The 26,155-nt window shown below is 38.8% G+C and overlaps 1 protein-coding gene across 4 annotated transcripts in view; it reads left to right on the top strand.

The window, feature by feature from the left end:
• The window catches only part of WDR7 (WD repeat domain 7), a 357,488-nt gene that overhangs the window by 121,831 nt on the left and 209,502 nt on the right, over window positions 1–26,155 (top strand). The window lies entirely within an intron of this gene.

Genomic DNA, 26,155 nt, shown 5'->3' on the forward strand with positions numbered 1-26,155 from the left:
GTACAGGTTCATGACGGTTTGGCTAGAGAAATGCCATTAGCGGTGGTGGTGGATGCTATTTTATTTTATCTTTCCTGGAAAGAAGAGATGGTTCTAATCATTGTTTAATACACACAAGCTAGATTGTTCTTGTGTCAGATTTAAACCTTTCCATTTATGTAAATAAAAGTCCTTGGTATTTAGTAACAGCATTTAGGAGTACTTTATAAATTAACTGAATGCTGACTTACTTAAAACTTTAATATTATCATTTACTGTAAAATTGTATTTTTAGTGAAAGAATAAACAAATATGCATTCTACATGTAACTAAAGCGTCTCACACTAACAACTCCTGCTATAGTAATCTATTCTGGAACTTTTACACTGACTGAGTGTAAAATTAGTTTTAGTTTGCTTTCCCAAGAGCTTTCTGTTTTAATAAAAGGATTTCAAGCTAAAGGAGTGGGGATTGTGAACATGTGAAAGGAGAAGAAAGCATACAACAAATGAGGAATGGCCACATAGGGCTGCTGAGCAGATTTGCTGTCCGAAGGGATCAAAGGTTACGGAGCCAGCTGGTGGACAGCCCACACCTGCCGTAAACGTGCTCGTGGTGAAATTGCTTCCACCATTGTCGTTAATGTGTGAGGAATGATGGTCGTGGCAAGTTACAGCGGAAAGCAGTCTTTTCGAAACCTAAAACCTCTTTCCAGCATAGAAATCTATTTAATCACTAAAGTAGGTAAAATGTTAAGCAATACATCTGGTAAACACACCACACATCAAATATTTTCTTATAATTGAATCAGCCGAGCGTTCAAACATATGCAATAATGGCCTAAGCGATTTTGGCAGCTTCTAAGTTATGACTGAGCTGGGTCATAATTTGGAGTTATGATAGCTGAAGAGTCCCTCTCTGTTAGATATTTGTCTGAAACTCAGGAACTGCTTTTAGCTAAAGAGCAGAAGGTTACACCGCGCTAATGGCCCTTCCTTTTAGAGATCTGGAGTCTGGGGCTAGTCACTTCAAGTGGGAAGGAACTTGTTCTGACTCCGCACTCAGTAGGTGATTGAGCTGTGACTTAGATGACCGCTCAACTCAACTGGTCATCGCTGACTGGGGTCTTCTGGGGTTTTATTTAGGTACATTCGGCAATAAGAGCCTTTTGCAGGTTTGTTTGAGAGTCTGAGGAAAGCAGTGGGCCGGAAGCCAGTTTCTTAGAACTGTTGAGGGTAGTGAAGGAAAAACGCTTGCAAAGCAGACAGCGCAGCACGTCACATGTGCAGTGAGTGCACGTTGACTGTCCCCTTCCTTTCCTGGTGTTGGTATAGTTGTGTCCTCCTCATTGTCACCACCTCAGAATTCACTCTAATTCATATTGCCCTGGGATTCTGGATGGTAGAATGGGAATCCCTGGGGAGGAAAAAGGAAAAAAGTGCTCTGTCTTAACTGAAAATCCAGTTCACAAGTTTCTATAAAATCCGAGTCCTAATTGAGTGACAGGAGATTTTTGCTTCTGACAATGGAGCTGTGTCCTTGAACCTATTAGGAAACATTTTATCCCATACAGCAATGCAAGCAGGGTATAAACTTTTAAAATGCTTTTTTAAAAAATGATATTTATTTATTTATTATTTATTTATGCCTGTCCTGGGTCTCCATCGCAGTGAGGGCTTTTTCTCTAGTTGTGGACAGTGGGGGCTGCTCTCGTTGAGGTGGGCAGGCTTCTCGTTGCAGAGGCTTCTCGTTGCAGAGTGTGGGTCCTGGGCGCGTGGGCTTCGGTAGTTGTGGCTCCTGGGCTCCAGGGTCCAGGCGCAGTAGTTGTGGTGCCTGGGCTGAGTTGCTTCTCCACCTGTGGAGTGTTCCTGGACCAGGGATTGAACCCATGTCCCCTGCATTGGCAGGTGGACTCTTTACCACTGCACCACCCGGGGAGCCCCAGGTGTAAACTTTTGATACCTACTTTCTGATGGAAAAATAGAGGATAAGTGCACGATGATTCTTACTTTGGTAGCGGGACCAGAAATAGAAATCCTGCATCTGTTCTTGTGATAGTAATGTAAATATTGCAAGTATTAATATTTTCTGAGTTATCACTCTTCTCTCTTTTTTAAAGTGTTTTGAAACGCCTAAAAAAATCCTGCTGATAATTCTTACTAAGGACAGATTTCTGGTATTTTGTGAAACTGTTATATTATGATGCAGGTGAAGATAGAATGTTATGAATTGTCTCAGATTTATTTTGAAGGGAAAATATCTTGTCGCACCTAATTGTACGTATTTCTTATTTGTGACATTCTGCGTGTAGCATTCTGATGATTGACTTTTATTTTTCTTGAGGTCAAGCACCTGCTAGTGTATGAAACACACCCACACTTGCCCTTCGTTCGGGCAGTGACCGCTCTGAGGCAAATGCTGATGGTTCCTGATTTCCTTTGGCCTGTGAAGCAGGGTGACCTTACAGGGTATAAGGTCACAAGTGTAATTATTTCTCGTACGTTGTGTTCTGCTTACTCACCGTGGCTCATCACTTCTTTTAATTTCAGGAACGTTAGACCCATAAAAGTTATGACCATTATATAAATCAAAATCTTTTCCAAAGAGGGTGCTATTGTAATTTTATGCAGTTATGGCCAGTGTAGTATTAATTTGCAAATTTATCATCTCAGGTATTGATAGAAGGATGTGTAACACATCGTGCTTAATATGTATTGATGTCATCAGAAAGAACAATCCTTTGTTCTTATTGAGTCCCTGCCTTTTTAGCTTCCTTTTGTGTTAAGGTTACCAGGGTTAGGCTCGTCTTTTTATTCCCCTTGGAAACAGAATAGGGTTTCTTTGTTCAATGAAAGACACTCCTAGTAAAGGTTTTGGGTTTGACTGTCAACAAGCCACGATCTAGTACCTATTTTTACCTGGGATTGCAGTCACGTTTCTGATGATTATAAAGTAGTGGTCATTCTGAGCACAAACGTGGATGGACCATCAATATACAAGAAGGTAAGATGGAACCGTATATTACAGAGGCGCTGGGAGACTCTACTGTAGCTGGAAAAGTGAGTATTAGTGCATCCTCTGGTAGGCAGATACTTTCAGGGTTTGCTGGTGGGGAGAGGATGGGGAAAAGGATAGGGAGGGGTTTGCTAAATATGATTTAAATGAATCTCTCCACCCCTCCCCTGCCCCTAAGAGGCCGTAAAAAACACAGCACTCCTTCCTTCTGTTTTCTTTATGTCTCAGTTGTTTAGAATTCTCTAAGACTCTTCTTAGGAATGATTTCTAGATAACTGAAGGTTTCAAAATCACTAGAGGCTCAGATTCTAAAAAAAGAAAAAAGATCAACTCTTTGTGATGAAATACTTTAAAATGTGTTTGGCTTAGTGAACATCTTCTTGGTAGCCAGGATTATTGTTTTGGCCCAGGTTGTAAAATGATTACTGAAGAGAGTGGACTTAGCTGAAAATAAGCACCCAGACTGCTATGCCTTTTGCATTTTGTATTCTGTTTTTAAAAATATTTTTCTTTCTCCTCTTTTGGTCTAGTAATTGGTACCGGTTTTATTACTATTGGGCTGTTTTTATCTAACCCCTAGTAGCTTTGCCATTTCCAGAGTTCTGAGGTGTACAGAATCCAGGTTACCAAACTTATTTCAGCTCAATTTAGAATAAGAGTAAACTGGCTGAGAATAAGGTCTCTCTGATGAACCCCTCCCCCCAAGTTTTAGTGTAGGTACTTTGTGGGGTCTCCCACACAGGGAGTGGGGTCTCACTTTCTGCTCACTTGACTGCTTTCTCAGGTCTTCTGTGCCATTCTCCATATACTGTCTTTTGGGGAAATATATTCTAATTAAATTTGGGGAAAGATAGGGAAAATCATTTGGTTGTTCATAAAGAAGTAATAATTCTAAAAAGACCCCTTTTGTAATTAATGTCTGTTTTGTAAATCAGCTGAAAGTGAAGCATGAGCTTTCCTGAGTTGGAAATGATTGCACATTGTGGTTAGAAAGGGAAAGTAGTAACTGTGCCCAAGTGATGTACATGAAAAGTACTTCATGTGCGGTGGGAATTCCTGTATTGTGAGCCAGAGAGGGTTTGTCTTAAGACAACCTGTATTATGCACAGTGCCATGTGGTTGTAACGTGTCTATGTGCAGCGGTTTCACTGAGACCTGAGGGATTTGTTTCTCTTTCTTCTTCCAGAGTGCCAGAGCTGTTGAGCTTAATTTTAAGTACTTTAGACTGATCATGTATTTAAGAGCATTAAACTGTTCTCCTTATCTATATTTGACTACTCACCAAAGAGAATAAAGAGAAATTTCTTCTTAATTGGTCACAGCTATACAGGATAATCCTTTCGTTTCTCGAGTTCTTTGACTTAATATTTAAATTTAAATATTACTATTTAATATTTTGGGTGATTTTCCTACATCATTTGAACACATTTTGGAAATTGGAGGAGTAAAGTGGTAAATTAAAAATGAAAGCATTGTTTAATTGACTGGTTATTTAGACCTTACTGCTGAAGCAATAGGCAATAAACAGAAAACTCCATTACCAAGTAAGGCTGGGGTTAGGCATGCCACAGGATGAAGATTGGTCAAGTCCTCTGTAAAAGAGGCTCCAACAGTGTAGCCAGCAGTCTGATTTCAGGTTGTAAGTAGGAGCCTGGTGACAATTAATAAGCATGTTAAATGTAGAGCAAAACAGGGAGTGGAGCAGAAGGAAATTCAATGATTTGTTCCTTGGTGGACAGTGAGGAAGTCAGGGGATTCCATCAGGCCTAGGGCTTTTTGCCTCCTTCCTTCTCAAATATTCCAGACAGGGAACCCTGGTTATCCACTGGCTCCTGTGGAAAAGCTTCCGGAGTGGAAAGGATTTGAAATAATTTTAGCTATTTTCTCATGCCCTCTCCTTTTCCTCTTTGAGCAGTTTCCTGTTCTTCCTCCCTTCAGTACAATTCTGCTGAAGTTGTAGTCAGTGGTTAGGCCCTTATGAGGTACAGCTGCCTTTCTTTGAGGAATTTGTATACTTCCTACCTGCTTTAAGAAGTTGAAGGTACTTAAGCCTGTGCAGATGACTTAGAAAAACTCAGCCAACCAGTGACACACTATTGTACAAAAGTGGTGTTGAAATGGAAATGCCTGCTATACCTTTAGCGGAGGTTCTAGTGGCCTTTGCTGTAATAAATGACCTAATCTTAGTTGCTCTGAAGAGTATGATATTGATTTGTGCCATTAGTCTCTTGCTGATTTGCTGAAGAACAAAACTGTGTAATGCTAATGGAAATAAAGTACAAAACACTGCACATGAATCCTGGAGCATGTCTTTGTAATAGAACAAGTGTCTAGTAAGTTTGAGTATGAATTTTCTTTATCCTAGTACAGCTTGTTTCAGTACAGACACTTAGAGTCCTGCTTAACTTGCTTTTACAGGGCAAGCAGCTGAATTGGTGATCTGGTGATGTTTTAGATCTTAAGATATTGAATACGCATGAACAAATCCATCCTGGATGGGATGTGAGACGTTTACACTTTTACAGCATATTTCTAATTTTATTATCACTTTATATTGACTAGATATTATGTATAATTACATTGTTTTTAGTATTTTAGTTCAAAGCCTTGCTATGATCCATATGAGACAGAATAGATCTTATAGTTGGGAAGGAAAACAGTGAAGTTATTATAAGAAAATAATATGAACCTATTTTACCTGTAATATTTATATTGTAATGGAAAAAGGTCGATTTTGTTCTAGTGTTGTTTGTAAATTCTTGGATTAAAATGATCAAATTATGCTAAAATATTTTTTGCCTAATTCATTCTCCTTCCTGTTCTCTGCTTTTTTGGGGAAGAATGGTATTTTATTTTTCTTAGTAATATTGTCCCAATGATTTAGTACATCTACTGTCTTTTTATTAAGCAGATTTTGATATAATAAGTATATTAAATGCGTTTTAATATTTATAAATGGTTTCACTGTGCATGACATTTGCAGACTTGGTTAATATTTTAGCACCTCTAGTACACAGACATAAAGAAAAAAATTTGTTTTATTGGTTTGAGCACCCGAATTGACCCCAGCAAGATTGAGATTGATCTGGTTTCTTCCAGCCTGTTAAATGCCAATCCAGTCATCTGTAACAGTACTTAGTATTTTTGTAATTTTTCTATACATATTTTCTGTGTTTGTTCTATGAAACTGACGCATCACTTGAAGAGATTTTCCTTGCTTGATTCAGAGATGAAAGCAACCACCTATTTTATTGCTTTTTGTTTTAAAAAATTGTTTCTGCAGTTCTTGTCAGTGCTATAACCATTCTAATCAAAGGACTTTGCATTTCACTAGGAAAGGATGATGAGACAGACTTACATTTGAAATGTGTACGTGGACAAGTACACTCAGCTTTGGGGAAGAAAATGGAGGAGGAACGATGGGTCTCACTGAATATTCCCACTGATTTTTTAAGAAATGTATTTAAACTACATCCCTCTGATAATTAAGCATCATTAAACAAGTATTAAACAAGTTCTGGCATAGTTTGTGGATACAGAGACAGAAATTGTAGCCTGTTTTTGAGATATTTTTCCGTCTCAGGCATTAAGTAAAGAAGGCTTTTTCTTAGAAGGAAATGGCAACCCACTCCAGTATTCTTGCCTGGAGAATCCCAGGGATAGGGGAGCCTGGTGGGCTGCCATCTATGGGGTCGCACAGAGTCGAACACGACTGAAGCGACTCAGCAGCAGCAGCAGCAGCAGGTCTTACTCAGATCTTATTTTATTTTGTTGTTTCATTTTGTTTTGATTTTCGCTTGCTTTTTTTTCTCCTAAAGCAAGGGTGAGTCTTCAAAACAAAGAATACCAAAGTCAGAGGAGCTAACCTAGGAGTTAATCTCTAAAGCTGGGTGATGTGTAGAGGAGTAGGCATTTATAGTCTTAATCTAAAGTGTCAGGGTGCTTTTCTTAAAGTACTTACATAGGGTTAAAAGTGACCACACAATCTTGGGTATAACCTATTTTAAGGTATGATTGGGGTTCTGAGACCATCCCAAGCTCTCCCATATAGAATTTGGATGGGAAATTGGAACCAGAAGCCTTTCCTGTCCCATTTCATCACTGTCCACTTCTCTGAAGAAGAACTTCAAGCACAGTACTCTCGAAGGGTAAAGGGGAGGCAGTCGGGGTGAGTTTCAGATAAGAATCTGTATCCATTAACTGTGTACTTTCCCAATCACGTGACACTAATTAGGGCAAAAAATACCATTCCCCACCTCCCCCCCGCCAAAGGATCTTTCTAATGAATAGTAACAAATTTACTGAACCCAGTTGTTGGTTGGGAAGGCCAATGGAAAGAGGAGTGTCAGAAGTTCTGGCAACTCTTCCTGCTTCACCACACATTAGCCATGACCCCAGAGAGACACCACTAAGCTTCTGCACTTATTTATTTCACAGTTTCTCTTTATGTAAAAGAAGAGAAATGAACAAATCTATTTTTTAAAATACTTATATTTTAATAATTTTACTTTCTGTTCATTTGTGGCCGCCCTGGGTCTTTGTGGCTGTGCGGGCTTTTCTCTGCTTGAGGAGAGCAAGGGCTCCTCTATCTGGTTGTGGTGTCTGGGCCTTTCACTGCAGCAGCTTCTCTTGTTGCGGAGCACAGGCTCTGGGAGTGCAGGCTTCAGCGCTTGCAGCGTGGGGCTCCTTAGTTGCAGTTCCCGGGCTTTACAGCGCAGGCTTAGTATTTGTGGAGCATGGGCTTAGTTGCTCCTCGACATGTGGGATCTTCTGGATCAGGGATCGAACCCGTGTCTCCTGCATTGGCAGGTGGATTCTTTACCACTGAGCCACCAAAGAAGCCCCCGAGTCTGTGCTTTTTAAAGTTTTTCGGTAGTAAACTTATGTGTAAAATCTTAACCAGAGTCGCAAAATATAAAACATTAAAAAAATCAAATAGTTTCTTTATGCAGGTTTCAATCTGTGTGTGTGTGTGTGTGAAAAAATTATTTTGTGTGCACTGAAACTCTCATCCTCTTTTGTCTTATGAGATTCACAGTCAAAAATTGGTTAACTGTTCTCCACTGCCTCTTGCTCTAACCAATGAATCCCTCCTCAATTCAGTTCAGTCGCTCAGTCGTGTCCGACTCTTTGCAACCCCATGGACTGCAGCACGCCAGGCCTCCCTGTCCATCACCGACTCCCAAAGTTTACTCAGACTCATGTCCATTGAGTCGGTGATGCCATCCAACCATCTCATCCTCTGTCGTCCCCTTCTCCTCCTGCCTTCAATCTTTCCCAGCATCAGGGTCTTTTCAAATGAATCAGTTCTTTGCATCAGGAGGCCAAAGTATTGGAGTTTCAGCTTCAGCATCAGTCCTTCCAATGAATATTCAGGACTGATTTCCTTTAGGATGGACTGGTTGGATCTCCTTGCAGTCCAAGGGACTCTCAAGAGTCCCTCCTCACCCCTTTATCCCACTCCCCACACAAAATGATACAGGGCAGAACTACAGACTTTCCCTTGACGAACAGAAATTCCAAAATTTTGTTATCATACATAACAACTTTTAGTTTCTGTATAACTCTTATGGTCCTGAATGGCAATCTTGAAATATTCTCTACCTCTCCAGCAAATGACTATTCTTAACAGAGATTCATAGTAGCTAGAGTGCTGCAGAGCATGTGCTTTCAACATGTTGTCTGAAATGCACCTCATTCTGTCTGCTCCTCCTTTTTTTTAAATTGGTTGTTCGGTGTTCCGTTGTGTGGGTGGACGTTGTTTTCTTCAATGAGTTTTCTAGCAGTGGACACGTGGGTTGTTTCCAGTGTTTGATAGTATGGACAGGGCCACAGTAAATAGACTTGTGCAGATGTCTTTTCATTTTTTGATAGTGTATCTTGGATACATTCCAGGACGTGAGATTGCTGAGTCCAAGGATAAATGTATGCTTACTCTTTTGTTAGATATTGCCAAGTTCTTTGCAGTAGAGGTTGCACCATTTTGCATTCTCAACAGTGATTGTGTTTGATGGCTGTTTTCTCTCTATCATTTCCAAAAGAGTATTTTGTCATGCTTTTGGGATGTTTTGACTCTGATGAATGAGAATGAAGTGTCCTTATTGTCTTATTTTGTATTTTTATTAAGAATGAGTTTAGCATCTTTTCATATAAGTGTCTTGTATTTCTTGTAAAGTACTGGTTCATATCTCTGGTTCACTTTTATATGAGATTGTTTGATTAAACCTTTATGGTATATGGTTCAAGTATTTCCTGGTTTGTTATTTTTTCTTTTAACCTTTTTCTTATGGTGTTTTTTTTTTTCCTCCTCATAACCCAATTTATTGACCCTTTCTCATATTGTTTCAGGATTTTGTGTCAAAATTATGAGAGTTTTCCTTGCTATTGAAATTCCCTGTATCATTTCCAGCTTTTCCTATACAGGTTAATTAAAAGTGGTTCTGTGTAAGTATATGAGGGTTAGTCACTCAGTGGTGTCCTACTCTTTGTGACCCCATGGACTGCAGCCCCTGAGGGGTTTCACTGGGAGAATATCTGTCTTTTCCATCTCCACTTAAAGATTTCTTCATTATCCCACCATCTCACTCTCCCTTCTCCCTGTTCAGGTGGTCTCATAACTCTGGGGAAGTAAGTTTAGTTACGCTTCATTTAAACATGAAGTACCATTGAATCGCACATATATATCTACTGATTATGTATGTTCATTCAAGACTATTGATTTTAAAGTCACTCTTTTTACAAAAACTCAGCTAGTTTAAAAAGATTTCTACATTGGTAATGTGGTGGGGTTTTACTTGAAATATGCTAATTTTTCTAAAATTGCAGTTTCCACCAAAAATACTTACTAGTGTTTTGCTTCTAAAAATGAGATACGATTATAACTTACTCTTTCCCTCCCTCATTCGGCAGCTATTTATTTAGGGCTGAACATAACTGTGGGCTTCCCAGGTGGCTCAGTGGTAAAAAATCAGCCTGCCAACATAGGAGATGTGAGTTCGATCCCTGGATCAGAAAGATCCCCTGGAGAAGGAAATGGCAAACTACTCCAGCATTCTTGCCTGGGAAATGCCGTGGACAGAGAAGCCTGGTAGGCTGCAGACCATGGGGTCTTGAAAGAGTCACACATGGCTTAGTGACTACACAACAATAACAAATGCAGCTGTGGGCCTGGGGTGTGTGCTGATGCATGGGGCTCATTGTCTCTGTTAGGAAGGCAGGTAATTAAATGAGCATTAATACAGTGTGGTAAGAGCTGTTATAGATGGAGTTTAGACCTATTCAAGTGCCTAGTGGAGCCCAGAGCAATGACATGTCAACAGCTGGAAGATAATCTCAGTAAGTGGAAATGACAGGGGCTTAATGTCAAAGACATGTATTCAGAAGGTGATATTAAAGCTTTTTTAAAGGCTGGAGCAATTCGAACTATATAAATTCATTTTAATTTTATATCAATTTAGACTTTTCTTTATGCACTGTAAGTAGATAATGATAAATGAAACAGACGACAATGTTTTAATTAAATTTAATTAAGACCACATGTTTGTGGTCTTCATGTCAGGTATTTTGCTTCTACTTCCTTATTCAAGCTAGAATCAAGATTGCTGGGAGCAATATCAATAACATCAGATATGCAGATGACACCACCCTTATGGCGGAAAGTGAAGAAGAACTAAAGAGCCTCTTGATGAAAGTGAAAGAGGAGAGTGAAAAAGTTGGCTTGAATTTCAACATTCACAAAACTAAGATCATGGCATCCGGTCCCATCACTTCATGGCAAATAGATGGGGAAACAATGGAAACAGTGAGAGACTTTATATTTATGGGCTCCAAAATCACTGCAGTTGGTGACTGCAGCCATGAAATTAAAAGATGCATGCTCCTCGGAAGAAAAGCTATGACCAACCTAGACAGCATATTAAAAAGCAGAGACATTATTTGCCAACAAAGGTCCGTCTAGTCAAGGCTATGGTTTTTCCAGTAGTCATGTATGAATGTGAAAGTTGGACTATAAAGAAAGCTGAGCACTGAAGAATTGATGCTTTTGAACCATGGTGTTGGAAAAGACTCTTCAGAGTCCCTTGGACTGCAAGGAGATCCAACCAGTCCATCCTAAAGGAAATCAGTCCTGAATATTCATTGGAAGGACTGATGCTGAAGCTGAAACTCCGATACTTTGGCCACCTGATGCGAAGAACTGACTGACGGGAAAAGACCCTGACTGGGAAAGATTGAAGGCAGGAGGAGAAGGGGACGGCAGAGGATGACATGGTTGGTTGGCATCACTGACTTAATGGACTCGAGGTTGAGCAACTCCAGGAGTTGGTGATGGACAGGGAGGCCTGGCATGCTGCAGTACATGGGGTTGCAAAGAGTCAGACACGACTGAGTGATTGAACTGAATTCCTTATTCATCAGAACTGTGATTTTTGAATACTCACGACAGATACTCAAAAAATTATTACAGTATTTTTGGCACTATTTTAGGTGCTCTGAAAGTTATAAAAGAGTTTAAAACACACAAATATTTATAATACAGTTGTATATATGTTTTGTATAACATTCAATAAAACACTTCTTTGAAAAATACATACCTTACATTTTTTATTTTTATATATTCTATTTAACTTTTGTCACTGTTATTATCATAAGTAAGTAGCATTTGAAAAGAATATGTGAGCTATCCTGGTAATGTGGCTATATACCTATTTATGTTGAAAGAATTGAACATATACTACAGATGTGCTGTGGAACACTGCAGGGGAAGTTAGTGGTGGGGGAGCAGGGGTTGCAAAATTAGATATCCCAGATTCTTGTGACACCAAGTGGATTGGGATCATTCATTCAGCCTCCTTAAAGCGCAGTTCTTTATTGTCAGCATTCTCTGCAAGAGTAGTTGATGTACTTTTGTTCATCTTCTCGTCTTTCTTTATTATAGCTTATTTTCAGCGATTCTGTAATTCCTTTCCTGGTTCTTCCCCACCTCTAGCAACCCTTGCTGCCAGATAAGGGGGAAAAAATGAGACTTCTAATTTAAGAATGGCTGCTTAATTCAAAGACATATTTAAATTTTTGTTTTTGGTGGGATTCATTAAAAAATGAAAGTTTATAGTCTCCGCACATTGTAGTTTCTTTGCTATCTTAGCATTCATCTGACTCATTTTTCATTCTTTTTATAACTTTGTTTGCAAGTTATTTCTTTAAAAGCCCTGCCAGAGGTAATGATTGGTGCTATCTTAGTTACTTCAACTTTCCGTCCTCCTCTAAATCACTGGCTAGATATGAATAGTCTTTAAAATGAATTGTGAGATTTGATCAGTGTAGTGTAGTAGAATAACGATGCACTTGTACAGAGGCATCATGCTCATTACGGTGCATGGATGTTTATGTCTGCAGCCGTTTGATGCCGTTTTGTCACGTTTCCAGGCTAAAGGCAACGTTTCATGCACCTGCTTACTTAGTTTTCTTTGAGGCTTAGCATTGTACTGCTTTCTTTATAGTCCATGAATGGATATATAATTACAATTTTGAGACATGATTTGTGTGTCATGATAATGAACTAACAGTGTTCATAAAAATAAATAAATATATGTGTTCAGTAAAAGTAAATACATGTAGTAAGTTCTGCACTTTGATTTCCTTGGGGCTAAAAGTCCAGGACCTTATTTTTTGTCCCCAAATGACCCAGCACCAAGCTCTTAGCAGGCACTTAGCTGAGGAATAGACCTTTTATAATGCCGATTTGTTGCTTGAATTATCCCAGTATTGACCATAGGGAGCTCTTTTAAGTTGATCCCAGTGTAATTTTGATATGATCCCACTGGATTATTTAAGCACCATCTTATTTTCTGTCAAAGAACATGCTCCTCACTCATCTCTTTTTTTTCCCTACCCCAGTCTTAGGTCATTTCCCCAGGCAGCCTGGCTGCCTTTAATGGAGGTATTAGTAACTAAGATCTGGATACCAGTTCTGTTTGTTGCTACTGGGATTTCACTGCTTCTTGGTCCTGGTTTTGGATAGAACTAGGAAGTGGCAAAGGAGTAAAGGAAAGGTATAAGCATCTGAATGCAGAGTTCCAAGGAATAGCAGGGAGAGATAAGAAAGCCTTCCTCAGCTATCAGTGGAAAGAAATAGAGGAAAACAACTGAATGGGAAAGACTAGAGATCTCTTCAAGAAAATTAGAGATACCAAGGGGACATTTCATGCAAAGATGGGCTCGATAAAGGACAGAAATGGTATGGACCTAACAGAAGCAGAAGATATTAAGAAGAGGTGGCAAGAATACTACTGAAGAACTGTACAAAAAAGATTTTCACGACCCAGATCATCACAATGGTGGGATCACCACCTAGAGCCAGACATCCTGGAATGTGAAGTCAAGTGGGCCTTAGGAACCATCACTATGAACAAAGCTAGTAGAGGTGATGGAATTCCAGTTGAGCTATTTCAAATCCTGAAAGATGATGCTGTGAAAGTGCTGCACTCAATATGCCAGCACATTTGGAAAACTCATCAGTGGCCACAGAACTGGAAAAGGTCAGTTTTCATTCCAGTCCCAAAGAAAGGCAATGCCAAAGAATGCTCAAACTACCACACAATTGCACTCATTCCACACACTAGCAAAGTAATGCTCAAAATTCTCCAACCAGGCTTCAGCAATACGTGAACTGTGAACTTCCAGATGTTCAAGCTGGTTTTAGAAAAGGCAGAGGAACCAGAGATCAAACTGCCAACATCCGCTGGATCATAGAAAAAAGCAAGAGAGTTCCAGAAAAACATCTATTTCTGCCTTATTGACTATGCCAAAGCCTTTGACTGTGTGGATCACAATAAACTGTAGAAAATTCTGAAAGAGATGGGAATACCAGACCACCTGACCTGCCTCTTGAGAAACCTATATGCAGGTCAGGAAGCAACAGTTAGAACTGGACATGGAACAATAGACTGATTCCAAATAGGAAAAAGAGTACGTCAGGGCTGTATATTGTCACCCTGCTTATTTAACTTATATGCAGAGTACATCCTGAGAAACACTGGAGTGGGTGAAGCACAAGCTGGAATCAAGATTGCCAGGAGAAATATCAGTAACCTCCGATATGCAGATGACACCACCCTTATGGCAGAAAGTGAAGAGGAACTCAAAAGCCTCTTGATGAAAGTGAAAGAGGAGAGTGAAAAAGTTGGCTTAAAGCTCAACATTCAGAAAACTAAGATCATGCCATCTGGTCCCATCACTTCATGGGAAATAGATGGAGAAACTGTGGAAACAGTGACAGACTTTATTTTTCTGGGCTCCAAAATCACTGCAGATGGTGATTGCAGCCATGAAATTAAAAGACGCTTACTCCTTGGAAGGAAAATTACGACCAACCTAGATAGCATATTCAAAAGCAGAGACATTACTTTGCCAACAAAGGTCCATCTAGTCAAGGCTATGGTTTTTCCAGTGGTTATGTATGGATGTGAGAGTTGGACTGTGAAAAAAGCTGAGCTCAGAAGAATTGATGCTTTTGAACTCTGGCATTGGAGAAGAGTCTTAAGAGTTCCTTGGACTGCAAGGAGATCCAACCAGTCCATCCTGAAGGAGATCAGTCCTGGGTGTTCATTGGAAGGACTGATGCTGAAGCTGAAACTCCAATACTTTGGCCACCTCGTGCGAAGAGTTGACTCATTGGAAAAGACCCTGATGCTGGGAGGAATTGGGGGCAGGAGGAGAAGGGGATGACAGAGGATGAGATGGTTGGATGGCATCACCAACTCGATGGACATGACTCCAGGAGTTGGTGATGGACAGGGAGGCCTGGCATGCTGCGATTCGTGGGGTCACGAAGAGTCGGACACAACTAAGGGACTGAAGTGAACTGACTGAGTAAGTACGTGTGTGCATACCTGCTCTTGTATGCCACATATCTGTGATTATTGTTTGTGTGCCTGCCTATCTCTCTGTATTGTTAAAGTAGACATGGGTTGGTACACACCCTTTTTAATCCACTGCCACAGGATTCAGCCTAGTCTTCCTCTTCTCATATTTGTGATTTCTTTCTCTGAGTGTGAGAAATCTGATTCTTATTATCTGTGATAGATTTACTTGTTTTTTCCAACACTAGTAGACGTGAAAAAGTAGTTTAAAAACTGCTAACCCATCCCTCTGTGAAAAAACCAGTTTACCAACCAGAACACAGTATTAGTGCACAGTTCTTTCTGTCTTTAGCTTTACAGTAAGCAGGGTTGTGGCCTTTTGTGCAAAGTTGCTTAGTGTCAAATCCCTATTTTTCTTTACATCCTTCTGTGGTGTTATGCCTACACTTACAGTGTAGTTATGTTCATTTGTCACACTCTGCAGTTTATTCTGGGTCCCCTGACATTCTTATAAATTTCTAATTATCATTTTTTAAATTTACAAGCAACAGAGTTTACTGTTTGGGTATATAGGTTTTTGAGTTATAACCAATGAATAGGTTCAGGTATCTACCATCACAGTGCCATAAGAATATTTCAACCACCTTGAAAATTTCCTTTTTACTTCCTTGGCAGTCAGTCCCACCTCCACCAGTCCTTGCTAACCACCAGCTTTTTCTATCCTTGCAGTTTTGCCTTTAGCAAAATTCAGTATAAATAGCAATTATACAACATGTAGCATTTTGGGCTTGGTGTCTTTCACTCACCAAAATATATTTAAAGTTCACTCAAACTACTGCATGACTCAATATTTCATTTGTTTCTATAGCTAAATAGTGTTCCATTATATGGCTATACCTGAGTTCTTAGGCTTGGGTGATTATGAATAAGCTGCATAACTATTCATGTTTAGGATTTTGTATAGACAAGATTTCAGTTTACTTGGGTAAATATCTAGGATTGGAATTGCTGGGTCATTTGATAAATGTGAGTGTCATATAAAAGAAAACCCTGCCGAACTATTTTTCAAAGTAACTGCAGCATTTTGCATTCTTGCTAGCAGTAAATCGTATTAATATTTACTGTTGCTCAGTATCATTGCCAGCACAATATAGTTCGGCTTTTTTAAAAAGAAATAAAAAAAATTGTTTATTTTAGGCATTCTAAAATGTGTGTAGTAGTACCTCATTGTTACTCTAATCTGCACTTCCCTCATGACTAGTGACTGGTTTCCCTGGTGGCTCTGATGGTAAAGGACCCACCTGCAATGCAGGAGACCTGGGTTTGATCCCTGGATTGGGAAGATCCCTTGGAGAAGGAATGGCTACCCACTCCAGTATTCTTGCCTGGAGAATTCCATGGACAGAGGAGCCTGGTGGACTACAGTCCATGGGGTCACAAAGAATCGGACATGGCTGAGCAACTAAGGGTGTCATGTCAATGACTAGAGACGTTGAACATGTTTTCACATGATTGCTTGCAATCCATAAATCCTCTTTGGTGAAATGCATGTTTGAGTTTTTGCCCATTTTTTTTTTTCCCTTTTAGGTTGATTGTTTTCTTATTGTTGGGTCTTAAGGGTTCCTTATATATACACACATCCTTTAACAGATGTGTAATCTTTTCAAATATTTTTCTCCAGTCTTTAAACTTGTCGTTCATTTTCTGAACATCATTTACAGAAGTTTTACATTTTGATAAAGCCCAATTATCAGTTATATGTCATGACTCATGCTTTTAGTCTTCTAGAAACTCATTGGCAAACCCAAGGTCTTGCAGATATTTTCTTTGAGAAGTGTTACAGATTCCCATTTATATGATGACTTGGTCTTTCCATTTGTTTTTGTTTATACGTAGCATTCTTGCTTGCTTCATTCTTTTTAACATATAGCATATCTTTCAGCTCATTAACTTACTATCCATACTTACATACCTCATGAATTTTGCCTCTAGTCTCACAAACTCTTGTTTATTTATCGTCTAGACTTAGCATTTCTTATGGCTTTCATCCATCCAAATGTTTTTCTTGTTATCTATAGAAGAACTTAACATTCTCAAATAATGAAGTCAGAGCGCATCATAATATTTATCTAAGCTAATTACTGTGAAAAATTATTAGAATATCACAAATGCCTTTTGTATGATCTTATAATGTATTACTGCCAATTAAATATGTCATCTACTAGAATAATATTAAAACAAGAGCCCCATGTATTTCAAATCAGTTATTCATTGTGCGTTAAGAGATTAAGAAGTCAAAAGCTTTCCTGTGTGTGTATGTTTGTGTGTGTATGATTGGCAGTAATAGAGCTAATCATAAGATAAATTGGTTCTTTGAAACGTAAATATTTATTCTGTTTCTGGCTTCAAGTGGCTTCTATATATAAACAGATGTCCTAAGATGTCTGCAAATATCGTTCTAAAAAGAGGAAGGCAAGGCTTAATAAATGTTTTAAAAAAGACAAATAAATGAATTCATCAAATAGAAAAAAAAGTTGAGTGTTGGACACTGAAGGTAGTAAAGTACTTCTAGAGAAGAAAATAATAAAGTAAGCCAAAATTAGTAATAATAAAAGCAATGATAATGATACTAATGATGCACTTTACTGAGCACGTGTTATATCTCAGGTGCTGTGCTAAGGCTATCCCGCTTGCATCCAATGTTGAATTGAATGGGTAATGTACCCCTCTCTCGTGTCTTGTTTTCACTGAGTTGCATACCAGGATACACGGCAGCTTGGCTGGATTGCCAGAAGCTGTCGCTTTTCACTGGTTGCCATTTTGGGACTGCCTGCAAGTATAGATCAAACTCTCTGCCGTCATAATTGTCTTCAGACAGCTCCTTCTGGCCCCTCACAAACTGATCATCTCCGCTGATGATGAGAAAGAGAAGTTGAAGGCTTACCCTTCCTTCCCCTAAAACCTCACGTCTTAAAGCTCTTGCTGACTGCGTTGCATGGCCACCAACCCCAGCCATGGTTATACTTATCACCTGTGGACCTGTTCTCTCCAAGTGCCATGCTGGAGCCTTAAAGAATAAAGACATATTCCTCTCCTGTTTTGTGTTTTCTGTTAGCCCCCTGCTTCTCATTGTCTTTAGGACTCTGACCAGAACTGTTCTTTTAACCTCTTTTTTGCCTCCCCATTTGGAGAAGGAAATGGCAACCCACTCCAGTGTTCCTGCCCGGAAAATCCCCATGGACGGAGGAGCCTGGTGGACTACAGTCCATGGGGTCACAGAGAGTCAGACACGACTGAGTGATTATCACTCACTCACTTGCCTCTCCACACACCTGTTCTTGTGCTACGCACTTCTGTAGATACATCAGGGTCGTTTAGCATATTGTCCTGTTTACCTGGAATATTTGTTTTCCGCTTTTGTCATTCCATGTAAATTCTCACACACGCTCTAGGACGCAGCTCGTCTGTTTCCTTCCCGTGAGGCTCTTTTTGACACAGGCTGTCTTCTTCACCCCATCCCAAGCACACTGGAAGGGATCTTTTTCTTTCAGAAAGTGCTCTTTGTATTTCACTTGCAAATCTGTATTTTCCACACAGCTCTAAGTTTTTCTGAAGTCCTTGTATCTTCTCCTTTTCATTTTTAGCCCCTTTAGCTAGCATAGCATGCTGCAGTCCGTGGAGTCGCAGAGAATCAGACATGCCTTAGCGACTGGACAGCACCACCGCCACCTAGCATAGCCATCATTCCAGAACAGGCAGAAGGCTCTCCCTGCCCGTCCTTCCCTGGGTCCAGTCCTCTTCCCGCCATAAAAACAGCTCTTGATTTTCTCCCTGTTTATACACTCTTTATTTTTTAAAATTAGAGATCAGTGCTTTTCAGACATTTGGAACAAAGTGGTATCCTTTCTTCGAAGGAAAACTTGACCACAGTGTGCTTGTGCACACACCCCCCAAGATAAAAGGTAAAGTCTGGGAGCTAGGAGGCCTTCGTTTTCCTCCTGGCAGTTCTAGGGAACTTGTAGGGCTCCAAGTAGTAAGGTTTGCTACCTTAGAAAGGTTTGCCCTGGCCTTATTGCTCTGTTTTTGAGTCCCTCCAAATTATTCTTCACCTAGTTCCAGGAGAGAGCATTCTCTTCATTCATTCATTCATTCATTCATTTTGGCGATGCCAGTTTTCCTTGCTGTGCGGGCTTTTCCCTCTTTGTAGCAAGCAGGAGCTGATCTCTAGTTGCGGTGGCTTCTCTTGTTGGTGAGCACAGGCTCTAGGGCAGGTGGACTCAGTGGTGGCGGCTCTCGGGCGCTAGAGCAGGCTCAGGAGTCGTGGCGCACGGGCTTAGTTGCCGCGCGGCATGTGGGAGCTTTCCGGATCAGGGATCGAACCCGTGTCTCCTGCGCTGGTAGGTGCATTCTTTACCGTTGAGCCACCAGAGGAGCCCTGGGAGAGATCTTTCTAAAACACAAATCAAATTACGTCTCGTGCTTGTATCTCGTTCATGAGGCTCCATGACCTTAGCTCACACCTGAGCTCCTTGGAAGTGTAGGGTGTATCTTCTGCCTTTGTGTCACTAGCATCTGGTACAGCTAGTTCCTGGCAGGGGTCTGGTATGAAGTGGCCTGGGTGCTCTGTGCCGTTGAAGTTGATGAGACAACTTGGCGTGGTGACCCATCTTCTTCACTCCCGTGGCTTTGCTTTTTGCTCAAACAGGCAGTGCCAGCCTCGTTCCTCCTCAGATCTTGGGTCTACCTGTATCTTCGTATCACAGCAATCTTTAGCTTTAACAGCCTTCATCAGTTTGCCTTTCTTTAATCTCTAAAGCAATTTGTTACGATTATAAAGAACAACATGCTTAGTGTACTATATTTAGTGCACCTTTTTTGTTACCACTTGATGGTATAACTTCTGCCTGGGTATCCTAGCAACAGCAGCAGCAAAAAAACAGCAAAAGTCACAAATGGTTTCAAAGGTACTTTCTGATCCAGGAAGATATATTTTGCCCAGTTCTGAGGTATATAATTTTGGTTATAGGTTGTTATTTTAAGTTTATGTTTGAGTACAGTTTTGCCTTTGTTTCTCAACATGTTATAGGCTGAAAAATAAATGTTCATTTTATTGCGTCCTCTGAAACCAAAATTGGTGTTGAGTCAGCTCATAGCCTGCAAATCAAACAGAAATCTTTGAAAAAGTGCATGCAATGAATTAAAAGTATTTGGTGTAATTTTTACCATGAATCATTTTTAGGTTTTTGTTGCGAAAGAGGAATAATAAAGCTTTATCCACTTAGGTTAATGTTCTGGTGATATAGTATCCTTCCTAATTGTGTTTTCTATTCCTTGTGTATATTTCAATAAATGTCTCCGCTGCTTTCAGAATTGTTTATAATCACATTTCATGTGAGAACAGTTTTCTAAAAAGAAGGTAACTTGGAAAAAACTGTATTTCATTGCATTAAAAACAACTATCAAAACCTGTGTTACCAGATGATTATTACATTCTTATTCAGGCTTGAAGCCATTTTGTTTATTTTTAACTGTACTTTTCTTTTCTCTAATTGCTTTGTGGCCTTTAATAAACCAACTTGTTTTGATGAAATGATCTCTCTCTAGAATTAGGGGTAAATATCTCTACCATTTTTTATAGGAAGGCTTTTGTCTGAGAAGTCTGTACTGCCATATTTTATATTTTTGGTGTTATTGGGGAAGGAAAAGTGGATACTGTGTCTTTAACGGAAAGCAAAAGGTTATCTTTCTCTGGCCTTTGTGTGTATGTGCTGATGTGGATGTAGGCAGCCAGACAGGCAATGTGTGCGGAGAGACCAGGGAACCGGCTGCGGATCGATAGACGTGGTGTGGAGTGAATTAATGCGAGGCAGGCTGTCTGTCTGTCATAAGGATCGTAGGGAATGCGGAGCCGTGCGGTCACTCACTGCGGAGATCTGCTTCCAATAAATTCAAGCCTGCTGCCTGAAAATAAACTGGAGATACACACCTCCTCCCTTCCTCACTGTGAAATTTTACTTTATTCAAAGTAAAGCTACGTATCAGATTCTTGCCTCGTGTACTTTAATTGGAGCACTGGGAAACCACAGTTGGGAAAGGCTGATAAAAGAAAAAAAATACCTGCTATTCTTTTAGATCCATTTTTCAATCTCAGTGGAAATCTGTATTACAATGGGAAAGAGAAATACACTGTTTGTTAATCTTTGTAAATATTGTGATATATAGTTTTCTTTCTGAGTCCAAGAATATTGTGTCTCACTTTCATCTAATCTTCAATAGAATAATAATATTATAATGAACTTAAGTGGTTTTATATCGCAACATTGGTTATAGTGCTGTGCTTTAAATTTTGTTCTATTAAAATTTAGTATTTAATCTTTGTTCATTTAATCACATGACACTGAAGTCTTCAGAGTTCACCACATTAGTCATTACTCGGGTATTAGGCAATAGAAAAAAATGTTCATAAAGGTACTTTATAAGCTTTTGAAAGATAAATTTTATAATACTGTTCATGATTTTGCAGGTGGGGAGAGGCAAGTGCAGTTTCATTTCGTTGATTTTGAAAACTGTATTTCCACATTTACATTGAAAATGTTTTTCTGAAGTGGTTACGAATATTGCATACAAATGAGAAGTTGTCTGCATGCATCTCTCACGATGAGCAGTGGTCTGAGAGCATTCTTGTCTGGATGGTGTGGCGATCTCACATAGTCTTCCTTGCTCTCTGCTTTTTATTTTTGCTGGTGCCACAGCCCAGCCTTCTGTCTTCCTCTGCTGTGTCCACACTTATACCACTTTTCTGCTCCATTCCATGTTTTTCCTTGTTTTCCTCCTGATTCACAGTGTAGAACCCATTTATAGATACCTATTTCCAGCATAATCTACATTCATTTTTTTTAATTTTGTGAATCTGGATTTGGTTTTTTAAATGCCTCACGTTTTCCCATTAATGTTTTGTCTTTTTTTTTAATTGTATCTCTTTATTATATCTTTTTCACCAAAGCAAACTTACTATTATTTTATAGTATATTTAAATAACATAATTTGTGTCATGGGATTGAAGGTATTGAGTTCTATTCTCAATGTATTTATTGAACCTTTATGAGATGTTCTTTACTGCCAGATATTTTGAAGAGATTCAGAAAGTGAATGTCTTAGATTTTATGGCATAGTTTGACAAATAAGATCACCTACAACAAGTACATAAAAAAGTGGCAAAGTACCTGTATAATTAATTGACAGTACTTATATGTTGCGTAATATAAATATGCAAGAAGCTGAAGCTTCGATGTAGGTATCCTAGTATTTCTCAGGAATATTTGCATCATCTTACTGATAGTGGATAGTGATGAAATGCCTTTTATGTTTCAAAAAGTTTAGCCTTTTAATACCAGGAAGAAAGGAATACATTTGTTTTTATTCTGGTCTTTGTGTTTCATTGAAAATAGCATTGTATTCTAATATAACCTCAATTCTCTTTAGTGACAGTGATGTAGTACCTTCTATTGTAATTTTTTTTTATAGTTAGGTTTGTTGAGGTATAATTTATATATGGTAAAATTCACTCTTTTTAGTGTACAGTTCTGTGAATTTTAGGCAAATGTGGGTAGTCATATTTCTACTATCACAATTAAGATATTTATTATTTTCGTTATTCTAAACATTTGCTTAGACCATTTTATAGTCAGTCTTCCTACCATACCCCTTGCCTCTGGCAATCACTGATTTGATTTCTGCCCTACAATTTTGCCTTATGAAGAATGTCTCCTATTATCATAAGATAGTAATGTAAAAAAGTGTCACTAAATACTGTGGAGACTATAAATACCTAGGTTTGGGGAATTTTTTTTAAATGTTATTATCCCCCCTTCCTTTTTTTGTAGGTAAAGATTACCATGCTTAAAAAGGTTCAGTAATGGGTTTTGCTCATCTTTTATTATAACTCTATGGTCCAAAAGTTCAAAAGGAGAAACTTCTATCATTTCCTTAAAACAAACTTATTAAAATTAGTTTTAAATCATCTGTGCTGTTTGTATTTGAGAATTGGTTTAGTAATTTGGTCTTTGCATTATCAGTGTCTCTTATGATATCTTCCAACAAGAGTTTGGACTCTTGGGTATTTTGTTATCATCCCATTACCCCCTGACTGCAGTTTAGATATTTAGCTGATCCTTAAAAAAATGAAATATATAGAATTTTGAATTATCCAAATCAATCTTCTTTTTTAATTGACTGGTAATAAAATAACCCAGAAAACTTGACTGTAAGAAATAATAGGATGAGTTACAAGCATGATCAAAATGAGGAATATAGTTTAATTTTTTTAATATAAATTTACTTATTTTAATTGGAGGCTAATTACAATATAATTTTTAAAATTAAAAATGGAACATTAGCCTTCCTGATACAAGAAAAACATTCATGGTGGAGTTTGTTTTCTTATTTCATAAATGTTCTTTTTTTTTTTTTGGCAGGTGAATTCTTTTTTTTTTGCATAAATGTTCTATATGGTTCTTTTCTCCCTGTTTTCTTCATGGCAAAGACCATACCAAAAGAGTACACAGAAAGGGGTGTGGATTTCTTCATTAATCTGGAATAGTAGAAAAGCACACTTTTAAAAAAACTCTTTGAGATATAATTCACATGCCATCGAATTCACACTTATAACTACCATCCATTTTTTTTTTTTTTAACATATTCACAGAATTGTGTAACCATCACTGTAATCAATTTCAGAACATCTTCATCACACAAAAAGAAACCAAAGACTCATCAGTTTAAATACTCATTTGCCCCCATCCCCCCAGCCCTTTGTAGTTGTTGTTTAGCTGCTCAGTCCTGTCCAGCTCTTTGCAACCCCATGGACTGTAGCCCACCAGGCTCCTCTGCCCATGGGATTTCTCAGGCAGGAATACTGGAGTGGGTTGCCATGTCCTTCTCTAGGGCATCTTCCCAACCCAGGGATCTAATCTGCAAGCAGGTCTTTTGTCCCGTGCATTGGCAGGGGGATTCTTGACCGCTGAGCCACCAGGGATGTTCTCTCCCAGTCCTGAGCAACCACACATGAACTTTCGCCTCTCTAGATTTGCTTTCTCTAGTTGTGGGGCACGGGCTTCCCCCTGCCGTGGCTTCTCGTTGTGGAGCACGGGTTCTAGCTGTGGGGGCTTCAGTAGTTCAGTGCGTGGGCTTAGTTGCTCTTCAGCGTGTGGGATCTTCCCAGACCAGGGGTCGAACCCCTGTCCCCCACATTGGCAGGCAGATTCTTAACCACTGGACCACTAGGGAGATTCCAGACGTTTTAAATTCGAATCAAGTTCACTTCTCAGTTTTCCTTTTATGGGTTGTGCTTTTGGTGTCAAGTCTGGCCTCAGGTATCAAGGGTTTTCTTTTTTTTTTTCCTAGAATTTTTATAGTCATATGTTCTACATGTAAGTCCATGATTCACTGTGAGTTAATTCTTATAAAAGGTGTGAGCATTAGGTCAGGGTTCATATTTTTGTCTCCGGTTATCCAGTTATAGCAGTCCATTTATGGAAGAGACTGTCTTTCCTCCATTGATTTGCTTTTGCACCTCTGTCAAATATCATTGGGCATATCTGTGTTTTCTTCTGGTTTGCTATTCTAGTCCGTGAACCTAAAACCATGGTGTAAGTGTTGAAATGGGGCAGATTTTTTTCCTACCTTATTTTTTTCCAATTTTTAAAAACTATTCTAGTTCCTTTGTCTTTCTAAATAATTTTAGAAGAATTTTGTCTATATATACCAATAAATCATGCTGGGATTTTGATAGAAGTTAACACTAACCTATATATGGAGAATTTCACATCTTTACTATATAGACTCTTTCAACTTAGAACATGGTGTGTCTCTCCATTCATTTATTTAGGCCTCTCTGATGTTTCATCAGTGTTTTGTAGATATCAGCATGTCATTCCTGTATATGTTTTTTTCAATTGGCATCTAAGTATTTCAGTCTTTTTGAGCCATTATTAATAGAATTTTTTAAAAATTACGTGTCCATGTGTTCATTGCTAGTGTATAGAAATGTGATCTTTAAAATATTTTTTGTATTCTTTCTTTAAAAATTGTGATTCATTTAGATATTTGGCAAAACTGATACAATTTTGTAAAGTGTAAAAATAAAAAAAAATAAAATAAAAGTACTAGGAGATAAAAAAAAATTGTATTTCTTTATTGCCTGGACGTCTCATTGCAGTGGCTTCTCTTGTCGTGGAGCACGGACTCTGTGGCATGCAGGCTTCAGTGGCTGAGGTGCATGGGCTTAGGTGCTCCGAGGCATGTGGAATCTTCCCAGATCAGGGATCAAAGCTGTTTCCTGAATTGGTGGGTGGATTCTTTACTACTGAGCCACCAGGGAAGCCCTTTTTCTTGTATTCTGTAGCCTTGCTGTACTCACTTTGTTTGTTTTGTGGATTCCTTTAAATTTCCCCGTAGACAGTTGTTTTTATCTTGAATGGGATCACTTCATTCCAAACTGTACATGTTTTATTTTCTTACTGAATTGCACTGTCTAGAATTTCTAATGCTGTGTCAAATAAGAGCAACAATGTGGACATCTTTGCTTCATTCTTGATCATAGGAGGAAAACATTCAGTCTTTCATCATTAAATATAATGTTACATTTTTAATAGGTGGCTCTTTATTAAGTTGAACAAGTTCCCCCTCTTCCTCTATTTCTGTTTTTCTGAGAGTTTTTAAAATCATGATGTTGAATTTTATCAAATTATTGACATGATCATATGATTGTTTCTTCTTTAGTCTGTTAAAATTTTGGATAGCATTGAGTTGTTGAATATAGAACCAGGTTTGCTTTCCAACTGAATAAATCTCACTTTGTCATGGTATGTGATTCTTTTTAAGTGTTGTTGAATTCTACTTGTTTACATTTTGTTGAGGATTTTTGAGTCTAAATTCATGAGAATTTCTGATCTGTAGTTTTATTTTCGTTTGTATGTTGACCCTTGAACAACCTTAGTTTGAACTGAGCGGATCCACTTACATGTGGTTCTTTTTCACTTGTAAGTACTATAGTATTACATGAGCCAACCAACATCGTTGGTTGAATATCCACAGATAAGGAGGAACCACAGATACATGGAGGACTTCACAGTGATAGTACTCAATATCATGTGATTCTATGAACACGTATCCCTCTTTTGTTGTCATAGCAATGCACTACTTCCAGATAGTGGGGGAAATCTGTGTTTTATCTAGAATGGGAAAATAGGTGAGTTAGGAAAAGACATTTGTAGGAGGTTCTTTGAAGTTCTCAGGTGTTCTGG

Source organism: Bos mutus, chromosome 24 (genome assembly GCF_027580195.1).
Source record: "Bos mutus isolate GX-2022 chromosome 24, NWIPB_WYAK_1.1, whole genome shotgun sequence".
Lineage (NCBI taxonomy): Eukaryota > Metazoa > Chordata > Mammalia > Artiodactyla > Bovidae > Bos > Bos mutus.